The sequence below is a fragment of the Lissotriton helveticus genome, chromosome 7 (assembly GCF_964261635.1).
Source record: "Lissotriton helveticus chromosome 7, aLisHel1.1, whole genome shotgun sequence".
In the NCBI taxonomy this organism is placed as follows: Eukaryota; Metazoa; Chordata; class Amphibia; order Caudata; family Salamandridae; genus Lissotriton; species Lissotriton helveticus.
In genome coordinates this window covers 965,523,915-965,536,022 of record NC_136068.1, presented here as the reverse complement: position 1 = coordinate 965,536,022, position 12,108 = coordinate 965,523,915, and the positions used below count along the sequence as shown (strand labels likewise).

Here is a 12,108-nt window from a genome sequence, read left to right as displayed (position 1 = left end):
GAACCCGACCTGGTAGGGAGAAAACGAAAGTGGATCCTGACCCTTGGATAGTGAGGCTATGCTGGGGCACCGAAATGCCGAAGTTACCTAGCCCAGGGGCTGCAGCTGCATATGTCTCAAAAGACGTCGGGAATCCTCGTTGCCGGACCAGGAGCCTGGAAGAAAGATGCTGGCAGGCGACCAGTGAAGATAGTTCGAGTTGATCCAAGCCTGGATCTGGAAGATGGATGACACCTGAAAGCAGAGGGGACCAAGTTCGTGACTACTAGCCAGTAGTCAGTGGGCACCAGGAGGGCACCGGATGGTAGTCACCTCGACTAGGTGAGTGGGCGATGCTGTGCTCTGCAGATCTCACGGACCAGGAGGCGTTGTCGGCGACCAGGATGGAGAGGCGAGCTGTCCCACGATGGATGAAGCTGTCGGCGTCGAAGAACCCAGGATTGGGCAACAAAGCCTTGGCTAATTCAAGCCCACGCGGTGGACTCAAAATGGCGTCTTGAGTGGACCAGGAGGTTCCGGGGTGCTCCTCTTCTGGAAGGGAGCAAGAGCCAGTCTGGAGCAACCAGACCAGCAGCAGTGATGTCGTCGGGGGTCGTTCAGAAGGCCACAAGCCAGCGGGCTAGTAGCCAAACAACGCGGTGAGCAGCAAAAAGCAGAAGGGCCCCACGCCGATCGTGGAGATGCTGGGGGGCTGATCTTCGGTGCTGGAGCTGCTCAGGGTCGGGGCTTCTCGGACCCCAAAGCACTCACCAGGAAATTACTCGGCGGGCTTGCTGTGCAGAAGTCGTGCAGTCTTGGCAATAGTCGGTCCCTTGAGGTCTCGTCGCACTCACGGTTCTCAGCTTGGCTGTAGAGGTGAGTAGAGGTCGGAGGTGCCAGGGAAGCCGGGTCTTGTCGAGCTGGGCAGTCGGATTCCGGAGGAAGGACTTACAGCAGACCGCAGTGTTCTTGCGATGGTGCCTGCGGATGCAGGGTGACTACTCCTTAGTCACAAGGGAGAATCTTGAAGAAGGAAATCTTGAAGTCCTTTCGCAGAAAGTCGTGTCTTGATTCCAAAGATGATCTAATTTGGAAGGGGGCCTGCTCCTACCTTTATCTGGGAAAAGGGGGCTGGCACGCGACTAAGTCCTGCCCTATGGGTGGGACCAGGAGGGGGGTGGTTACACCCCTCTCCTTTGGCGGGCTTTCCCCAGGCCAGGGGCTGGAGTGCCCCTGGAACTGGTTTCAGCCGGCCTATGCACAGTGAGCACCGGGGTGCCACTTGCAGTCACCTTCCTCTGTAGCCCTGCCTACCTGGAATACACAAAACCCTGTCTGGGACGGTGCTGGCACCGCCCCTGGCAGGAAACCCTTTGTCCTTGCCTCCTGCTCTGGGAGGACTCCCAGCAGCAGGAGGGCAGACTTGTGTCTCGGTGGCAGCATCCATTTTGTGGATGCTAAGGCTCTGTCTGACTTTAACCGGGGTTACAGGTTACATACATGTCGTGTCCCTCTAGAAGGGTGGAATGCTAACCCCGTCGCCAGAATTGGCGAGGGGTTAGTATTCCAATTCGTATGACACCTTACTCGACATGTTTTGATAAAGCGATACCAGAGTTGGCATATAACCGCGAGGATTATAATGCACTTAAGAGTATATGGTATGCGATATCATGGAAACGGCTAAGGGATGGATCCCGAAAGCCGCAGACAGGCTCAGCTCATGCCAGAGCACTATCTCACACGATTCCAAGCACTCTGCCTTCAGGACTGTTAAGGCCTGCCATAGGAGTGACTGATAGGAGATCTGTGTGTCCATTTTTAGGGTTAGATATAGGTATACTATATCTAAAGCAAAGGGTGATTACACCACCTTGCCCCAGCTGTCAAGCAGCCAGTTGTGTCAGATTTGGATGGCCAGCCAGGGGTGGCATAATACATGCTGCAGCCTCTGGTAGGCCCTGGGTACACCTATGCCCTGGGTACCTAAGGTACACTGTACAGGGACGGATAAGGTGACTCAGTATCCAATTAGATATGTACCTAAGGTACATGGAATCCATTTTACAGAGAGAGCAGTAGGCCTGGGGTCCTGAATAGCAGGGCCCCAGGTCAACTAAGTCAGAAAACCAGCAAAACACCAGGCAAAAAGTTGGGGGCAACCATAGTCAGGGATCTACCTTCCTACAGAGGCTGATTGGCCCCCACCTTTTGTGCTCGCAGCGCCGCGAGGGGAGGAGGTAATCCTCCCCAGTTTCGCGAACACTGTCTCGAAAGAGCATGCGCAGCATTTTGCAGAAGAGTGGGCTCGGGCTCTCGCACCGGCTCTGTACCGTAACCAATGTGGTTGGGATAAATTGTCGCCTTGCCACGAAATTCCGTTGCTGTCTCAGCCGCAGCCTCAACCTCAATATCCCATTCGGCGTGAAGCAAAAACTTCCGTCGCGGAAATCCTTGAACAATTAGAATATCAGGGAGTTATTGAAACTTGTGTGTCACCAATGAATAATCCTCTTTTTACTGTGACCAAGCCTGACGGATCATATCGTTTGGTATTGGATTACCGGCATTTGAACTCGCATTGCCGTAACTGTGCAGTACAGAATACTCACGGCTCTGCCCTTGTGGATAGTCTCGTGCGTAAGCGTTTTAAGACAACGCTTGACATATCCAACGGTTTTTATGCCCACAGATTGGACAGCTTTAGCTCCCAATGGACCAGTTTTACGTGCGCTGGGGTCCAAAAACAATTCCGGCGTCTCCCAATGGGCTATAAGAATAGTCCTGGTATATTTACCGCTCGCATTGTCTCTATTCTGGAGGCACTCGACCCAGATGCTTGTTCGTATGTGGATGACATATCTCACAGACGACGATATTTGGGAGCATCTGTGTCGTGTAAATTCTGTTATTTGTAACTTTGCAGACATGGGTTACAAATTTAACTTTGCAAAATCGCACATTGCTGAACACACAGTGTTGTTTTTGGGCTATGAGCTCAACAATGAAGGTGGAGGTTTGGCTCCTCACTTCTTAGAGAAGTGCGCACAGTTGCGCACTCCTACTACACTGAAAAAATTACAGTCTTTGCTGGGTTTCTTAAATTTCGGAAGAACATACATTCCGGAATATGCCCAGCGTATCAAGCCATTGTATGCTTTGATACAACCAACTTTTTCGAAATCATGCTGGCTGCCGGAGCATTCAGCCATTTTGCAATCCTTGCAGGCTGATTTGCTCGCTTCTAAGTTCTTACTGACTCGTGACAACCATACCAACCTGGTGATAAGAATAATACCAGGGACAGTGGGTTTCACGTACCTCACTTTTAATGAAGGAGACACAGTACCTATTGCTTACAAGTCACACTTGTACACTTCGGCTGAGATGCGGTTTCCCACTGTGGAAAAGGTTTTCACAGCTGTACAGATGGCTATTCTTAAAGAACGGGCTCTGTCACAAGGGAAACGCATGTTGGTTGTAACACCCTGTCCTCACTTGGAGGCAGTCACGAAAGCCAGTGTACCAAATTCAAAAGCTTTGCACCCTCGGTGGATTCAGTGGGCTGCGTCCTTGACGTCCACGGATGTCACGTTTATTTTTGACGCCTCGTTGCGGTCGCAGGAGTACTTGCAGTATGAGTTTGTTCACCCTGCTCCTCTAGCTATGCGACCTTTGGAGGACTTCCATTGCATCATTTACACTGATGGTTCGGGGCAGGTTGCGCATGGCTCTAAACATGCCTACGTTTCCGCATGCGCCATTGTGGTCGGTGCTATGTTGAACGATGAGTTCATATCCAGGGAAGTGCACACGTTGCCGCTTGGAGATTGCACCGCACAATTGGCAGAGCTTCGTGCTCTTTTACTAGCGTTGGAGTACGCAGATCCTAGTGTTACTACTCTTATTGTAAGTGATTCTTTCTACTGTGTCCAGTCTTACAATGAAAACTTGTTCTTTTGGATTCAGAATGATTTTCGTGATTCCAAGGGTAGCACGATAAAACAAATTGATCTGGGTTCGAGTGGCAGAGCTTACGGCTTCGTTGCCGCTCGTTTTTGTAATTCATACTCTTGGCCATCAGCGTGTGGGAGTTCACGCTGTCGGTAACTCGCTTGCTGATGAAGCAGCGAAATCAGCAGTGTCTACATACTTAGTTGCAGCAGTTACACGGTCCAAAAGTAAGATTGATAGTGACATCTTGGCAGCTGTTGCTGCCACTGAGAAGGGAGGTAAACATCCTTCGGGATTCCCTTCGAAGTACACATACCACTTAAGTCCCGAAAAGGTTCCTTTTGTGAAAATACCTGATGTTGGTGAACGTTTGATTCCCAACTCGGATCGCAGAGCTGACTTGATTACAGCCGCTCATGAAGGTGTGGCGTCTGCGCATGCGGGTTTCTCAGCCACTGTAACTCAATTACAACAACGTTTCTGGTGGCGGGGACTGTATAAACAGACGCGTGATTATGTCCTTCTTTGTGACATATGTCAGCAGATTAAACCTTCGACTGCTGCGCGTCCGCCACAGACTCAGTTGTACATTTCTAATAAACCACTGGGTTGTGTTTATTTACATCACTGCGGTCCTTTTTCCTCTGATACTGCGTATAAGTACATCTTAGTTGCAGTTGATTCATGCACACGCTTTGTGTGGGTCTGGCCCCATCGCAGCGCTGATTCACGGACTGTCATTAGAGATTTGCGCATCTTTGTAGGGATTTTTGCCTGTGGTACCTTCCATTCGGATCAGGGTCCGGCTTTCGCCTCTAAGGCGTATAAGGATGCCATGCATTCGATGGGGGTCCAAGTCAAGTTTTCGTCTCCCTACAGACCTGAGGGTAACAGTGTAGTGGAGCGAATGAACCGTGATTTAAAGCAATCTTTGACAGCTCGAGTTATAGGCACTGGCAGAAACTGGCTAGCCCACCTCTATGGCGTGCAGCGTGCTCTTAATAATCTCCCTAGAAGGTCTCTGGGTGGGCGGACCCCATACGAAATGCTCTTTGGCATCAAGATGTACGTCCCTGACCTTGACGGTCTAGACTGTGTGGTTCGCGCCACTTCCTTTGACGCAGATGAACATTGCAATGTTTTACAGAATCTACAAAAGACCAGAGCCAGTCTTGCAAAGGAACATTTGCCCTCCACGTCGGATGTTGCGTTGCAGATCCCGGTAGTCGGCTGGCTACCACAAGTTGGAGAACTGGTTCGAGAGAAGATCGATAACAAGAAAGAATTTGGTCCGTCCTATCGAGCTCCGGTTCCAGTCCTTGGAGTGAAGGGCACGAGAACAGTCATTTTACCACCACTTCCTGGTCGTAAGGAAAACAGGTTTATTTCAATTGACAATGTCAAGATACACAGAGTGGCCGATTCTTCTTAGTATGACACCAGCAGTTTCCTGTCCTTCCATTGTGAGACATTCGGTTGTGCCCACTGCTTTTAATCATGATTCAGAAGTGGCCATTGAATTACCTGCAATTTCCAGTCCTTTATTGAGTACTTTGCCAGGTGCGGATCAAAATGAAATAGACTATGCATATCCCACTGATTTGTCCATGCCTGACCTGCAAGCACGTTTAGCCTCGGAATCCAGATTTTCATTTGACTCGGTTTCCCTTGCCTCTAAGAAACCCTCTCGTTTTGCAGTTTATGCTACCTTATTTAAAAAACATTTTTTGATTCCCCCTTGGACATATATCTGGCTGGTGCTTTTTTCGCTATATCTTATTATGTCAATTGGTTTTGTGTTTTATTTTTTCCGATTGGTAAATGGACACTATGTCGAGGAAAGAACATGCACTCACCATCTCAATGGAACTTTGGCTCCCCTTTCCTCATCACATTCTGCACACAGACTGAAAAGAGACTTGACATTTGTTAACATCACTGCTTGGCCTGTCCTTGATGGGATCGTGTGGGATGCCGTTCGATTTCAAATTCATGGCCCTACGGAAGTTGTTAATGTCCCTAACGTGCTTAGAGTTAATATGGGGGATGTGGTGAAACAGAACATACGTTCTGATGATTGGGATGTTCAGGCCGTAGAGTCTTTATTTTCTGATTTGAAATATTATGCTGCCTTTGATGCTGAAGATTTATATTTAGAATCTACTAATTATGGTGATTTATTTTGCTTTCAACATTTTGGCAATCACTTCTTGCATAAAACAACGTCCAGAAGAAATACTGTGAATTATACACAATGGGAGCATTGCCCAGCTCCTATACCAGGCAGTTCAAGTACTTTTTTTGAAAAAGTACACATTTTACTGACTTCAGTCTAATCCCGAGTCCTTTTATTTTAAAATGACGCAGAAGCCTATGTCCAAGGTTAGACTTACCGATACCAAACTATTGTATTCGAAGTCCTTTCTAGATCAGCTGGCTATTGGCGGTTATGAAGTCTGGAAGGAAATAATTGACCTAAAATCAGTTTGGGGTTCTAAGGACTGGCAGGTACAAGGCGCTGAGGCTTTGCACCGTGCATGTCTCATCCCTAATCAGATTTTGTTTTTGAATTCTACTATTTCACAAACGACATGCTTTGGATTGGCTACTGCTAAAAAACAAAATTTTCCTTCTATCCCTGAGTTAGAGGAATATTCAGGCTGGAGTAATCATACTCAATTTTCGATTAGAGAATTACAGACCCTGTTGCTGAATTCTTCCTTTAACATCTCCAGTATAGACCCAAAAGGTTGGCTGGTGTGGCACAGGAGTGCTGATTCTTGCCAGCGCCGTTTTCTGGGTTTGTCTGACGGCTTTGTTCAGCTTAAACCAGATTCACGTTTTGAAAATGAGCATTCTGTCACAACTTACTCTGTGGGTAAATTATGTCAAACCTGGCTGAAACATTCTAAATTGTCTGCAGTTAAATTACATCTTGCTAAACTGAATGATGATGTAGATTTAAATGATTTCGTAAAAGGCCCGGCTAGTGGTAGGTCGAAAAGATGGATATATGCTGTGTACAATGAAATTTGGAAAACATCGCAGATTGAGGCTGCAACACGACTTTGGGCTATAGATCAGGCAAATCTGGAGTAAGTCCTTGCAGTGGTGGACAATAGTATTAACATGCTTTCTTCACGCATTTACACTTTAGATAACATTGTGTCTTCTGTAGTGGATATTGTGCATGATGAGGTATCTGTGTTGTACCATGGTCAGAATCAATTGCGTTCTATCATGCAGTTTGCATGGACCCTGCAAACACTTAAATCTGGCAAGGTGCCATGGGGATACATGAACGTGTCCTCTCTTTTTGCACCCTTTAATTTGACTGACAAACAACGCTTGCTTTCTATGCGTGATGCTTCTTTTTCTATGTTACATATTGAGAAATTGGAATCCTTGCCTTTTTCTGTGGCGGAAGCCTCAGCTGCAACGTGGCTTATCCACGGTTTGTTAACATTACCTTTTGCTTTGTATAAATTTACTAACTGTATGAAATATGTTGCCATAGGTCGCTATGAACCTTTGGGTAGTGGTTTTCTCCATGAAGTATGGTCCCTTTTTTTCACTTATAGATGTTTGAGGGACGGCCAAGAAGTTTATCTAAATGGGGAGGAATGTACAGAAACTCCAGATCATTCGTTAATGTGTAGACACATACAATTACACGGTTCTTGCAATCAGGACCGACCAAACCTAGCCTGTGTTTTAAAAGGCACTCCTGTACCAGCAATTATCCCGACTTTTACCTTGTTAGGGAATGGAAGTTATTTACTTTTGAATAATGAAGATTGTTGCGGGTTAATTAAAGGTGTAGCTTATGTGGTAACAGTCAGTGAGCGTGTCGTTTGCTGCAGAAATGTCCTGTACCCACCCACACATGAAAATAGGGAGGTTTCTATTTGGCCACGCATACCAACCTTGAAGGCAGAGTTCAACGGCATGACTAGACTGAGGGCTCTATTGTCCCAGAAAGAAGTGGCCTTGACTTCGGCTGGGGAAACTTTCGTGCTTCACATTGCAAACACCCGGACCGAGGTTCAGGCCCTTTTTAATACTGATTTACCGTTGCATTTTGGCGAAATGATACATTCTATCTTTAACGCGTCCTCGACATCTGGGCTAGCGCATTTTTTTTAAAGCAGTTAGCAGCGGCCTTGTGACTTCATTTGAAAAAATATTTGGAGTAATCCCTAGTTTCTTTCATTCCATTTTCTCGAGTCTGTTTGGTGGCTTCCCGGTTTTACTGGCACTAGCGGCAGGCGTCCTAGTTGTTCTCTGCTTCCTTAAATATGGATGCCCCACATGTGGAAGAAGCGGCCCAGCCTCTGCTACCGCTGTTTCGCAACCGAATGCTTGAATATTTTGGCACGCTGCCGCTTGCGATTTTAAGCACGGCATATGGATTATCGTTTCGATTTTCCTACTTCACCTGTGTCCAGCCTGTGTTTCACTGCCTGAGTTGTGATTTTGATTGGGCCATTGATTTGTGTCTCTGCGGGCCGGTTTCTCCTGGCGTCGATTTTAATCAGCTGATGAGTCCTATCACTACTCACGAGTTGGTTTGTTCTGACGAGAGGATTATGGCAATAGCAGCGGTGCATGGACTAATGGGTCCCTGGGATATATTCACGGCAGCGCAGGATTTCTTGGAACTGAGCTTTCTGGAGAACCCACCGAGTTGTCCTCTGATGGTAATAGAGGCTCCTATACTTGGGGAACACGTATGTTCTTTTCCACTTTTGAATTGGATGGCTGAACTGTTTTCTGATGAAGACGGTAATTTCATGCTGGAGGCTGTTGCTGCATATTTTGCTTATATGGTCTTGTCCTGAGAACTTTTCTATTATTTCTTTCCGGACATTTGACTTTCGGCTTGCATATTTTGCGATTTTTCGTACATTTATCACTTTCCCAGACCTATTGACTTGAGCAAAATGTTAAATTTTTTTTACAGTTCATTCATGGCTCACAGTTCTTGAACTCTGCTTTCATGAAGTTGCCCTTATCTTATCTAATCTTATCCGTCCTCGGATCATGGGGGGGGGGGGTGTCATATAGCTACTATATATCTTTATAATGCGTTAAGTTAGCATAGGCACATTTCATGTTTAAACGCCATTTTTCCTTTTGCTGCTTCTGCACACGACACTTAATTGTTGATTTAGCTTTCAACCTAGTAGTTCATTGTGGTTTACATGAGAATAATATGTTATTACTCTGATATCAGCTTTGCTTAATAAACTATGTCTGTACAGAGAGTGCTGAAGCTTCAGGAACAACAAGATACTGAATTGTTATGAGGTCTGATCTTCGCGCCTTCATAGACATAACATAAGTGCAGCTTCTGCCAATTTTGGCTTTAGGCGGGTTTTATATTGCTTTGCTACACACACAAACACACTTGATGCTGTTCGCATGCAGAGAGAGCTGGTGTATGCTGATGTGATCCCTTCATTCTAGGACACTGAGGTATGGGCCCGCCCTAATTCAACCCAAAGAGACCTTCTTAGCTATTAATATAATATGCGAGTTAGGGAGGGTGAGAAATAAGTGTTGTTAACCCTTATTAATTTACAGCATGGTAACATGCTGTCACCGTTCGCTTTCTATGGACTAGTAACTATGCTTGTAGCTTTGTTGTTGATAATAGGTTTACTTGTATTATCTAAGATACTGCGCCTGAGAAGACGGCATTAGTAAATAAACATTTCAAATGCTCACGTGTTCTTCTTTACTCCCTGTTCTGGTTTGTAATGATTGTATAACGAAAGAGTGCTCATGTGTTCCACGTAACCTAAGGTTGGTGAGTTCATGTTCTGGTTTGTCTAAACATTGGGAGTAGGTTATGACCAATGAGACACTGTAGCTAGCTCGGTAAGGGGTTTGTTGGGTACTAAGGTGAGTTTTGGGTCACCCTAATTCGCTGAGGTTCCAATCCTCTGTGCACAGTTCTGTGGGAGAACAAAAACCCTGCTACAAGACTTTTTACAAGAAAAACAAACTGCAAACATCCGGGCCCAACACTAGGTGGCCATCTATGCACAGGGTGCAATCTGCAGCTCATATGCCTCGAACAGTGAGTTATCGGCTATTTGGTAAGTACTCAACTGGCAGAGTTAAGGTACTGGGCATAGACTCAGGGGTCTCCTAGGGTCAGGTATGTACAGTTGTTACACCCTCAGCAGCACTGGGGCAGCCGAGTGCAGATGTAGTTAGGCACAATGTTAGCCTGTGGGCGGCAGGGGGCTTTTGGTTGGTGGCTGCTGGCACGCAGGCCACACGGCTGTGGGAGCTGGGCTCCTGGTCACATGCTCAGGGCAAATGGGTAGTAGATTAGGACAAAGGTTGCACTCCCAGGGGAACTCGGGCGGCTGGGTGCAGGGTGCTTTTGAGCTGTTGGGCGCTCAATGTTATCCAAAGGAAAACTTGGAAGATGAACAAAGGCTGCAGGCTCGGGGATTCTTCAGGAGCAACCAACACTTCGAGAGGTAAGGGCAGGGACCAATGGGTCCCTGTCCTGGGGTGAGTACACCCCCTATCCTGCTCCTCTCCTGTGGGAGGGGGCAGGAGCCTATCTCTGATTGGGCAGAGCTCCCATCCTCAAGATGGCCAGAGCCCGGAGTTGTGCTTCACTTCGCCTCTCCCACCTGAGAGGTGGGGTTGGCAGAGGCTGGCACACCCATCTTTCCTCCCTTAGGGTTTCCTGCCTGTCTTCCCGCCAGAGTTGGGGTCAGAACCGGTGGTGGCCAGTTGCTGAGTACAGCAAGTGGCCTGGAGAAGCTCACAAAGGCGGCATGCCTTTGAAACTTCCATTGCCCATCCTGTGGGAGGAGACCTAGCACCTCGCTCAGGATGTGCATTGTAGCAGGCCCAAGAGAGCGGAGGGCTCTCTACCCAGGGGTCCAACAACATGTCTGCTGTGTGGCAGCCTAGGCAGTCTCTCGGACAAGACGTGGATTGTAGGTTAGGTTTCAGGGGGAATCTCTAAGATGCCCTCTGTAGTGCATTGTACATTAAATCCCACACTGGCATCAGTGTGGGTTAATGTGCTGAGAAGTTTGATATCAAACCTCAGTCTTCAGTGTAGCCATTATGGTGCTGTGGAGTTCGGACAACCTCCCAGCACCATATACTCTCAATGGCATCACTGCACTTACAGTGCCCAAGAATGGCAAAGTGCCCAAGGCGAGAAGCAAAGAGGTCCACTGAAAACAGACCCCAGAGAGACTGAAGATCAGGGAAAACCCCCGGGTGCAATCTCCAAAGACTGCCCTCGTGGAGATGGCGAGACTGAAAGTCTACCTGATTGCCCCGACCCGGAAGGTATTCTGGAGTTATATGGTAGTCCTGTAACTCGATTACCTCATATACCACTTATTTTTTAACTACTATTTACACCACTTTTCTCAATAAATTGTGTGTTCGGGTGTTAAATAGTTTTTAGAATTTTTTGGCTCACTAGCACTACACTAAAATCCTCTGGACGAGTGCATTTTTTCATTTCTGGACACTTCTACTCTTTCCAGAGGTTGCCTCGGGTGAGGCAGGCATATAGCACGTCATTTGTCAACCCGATGAATATGCCATGACGCTAGAGAAGGGGCGGACAAAAGATATACTGCACTTATAACACCTCTACGTCTATGAGGGTTTTCAAAGGATAACCAAAGGTTATTGTAGATACAAGTGTCCATTCCTGCGCATGATGATTGAGGATTCTGCCATCACAGACACATGGTGCTCCAGACAATACTTCCAAAAGTTCGCTGCCATGTCCGAGAGAGCCCTTGAGCGCGTGACCCCAAGATGGTTGATATACCGGACAGCCGATATGTTGCCCATCTTGAGCAGAGCACAAGACCGTACCGAGTCCTTGGTCCAGCATTTGATCGCGAACGACCCTACCAATAGTTCAACAGTTGATATGCAAGGAGTAGTTTCTGTCCTGTAACTCCAGTTCTGTAGTAGGGGTATCTCTGTTTTAGTCATAATCTAGTGAATAGTCCCGCCCATGTGCGTGGACCCCGGAGCAATCAAAAATAATCTCTTCAAGTGTCGAAAAATGCAGACCTGCACAGACACTTAAGAGAGAATTAAAGACAGATAATGCAGCCTATAACACAGGCTACACTGTCCAGTACTTCAACTAGAAATTCCACCAAAAAA

General features: G+C 47.1%; 1 protein-coding gene across 2 annotated transcripts in view; it reads right to left on the bottom strand.

Annotated features, from left to right (window-relative positions):
- Positions 1-12,108, bottom strand: part of CANX (calnexin) — a 574,990-nt gene that overhangs the window by 335,483 nt on the left and 227,399 nt on the right. The window lies entirely within an intron of this gene.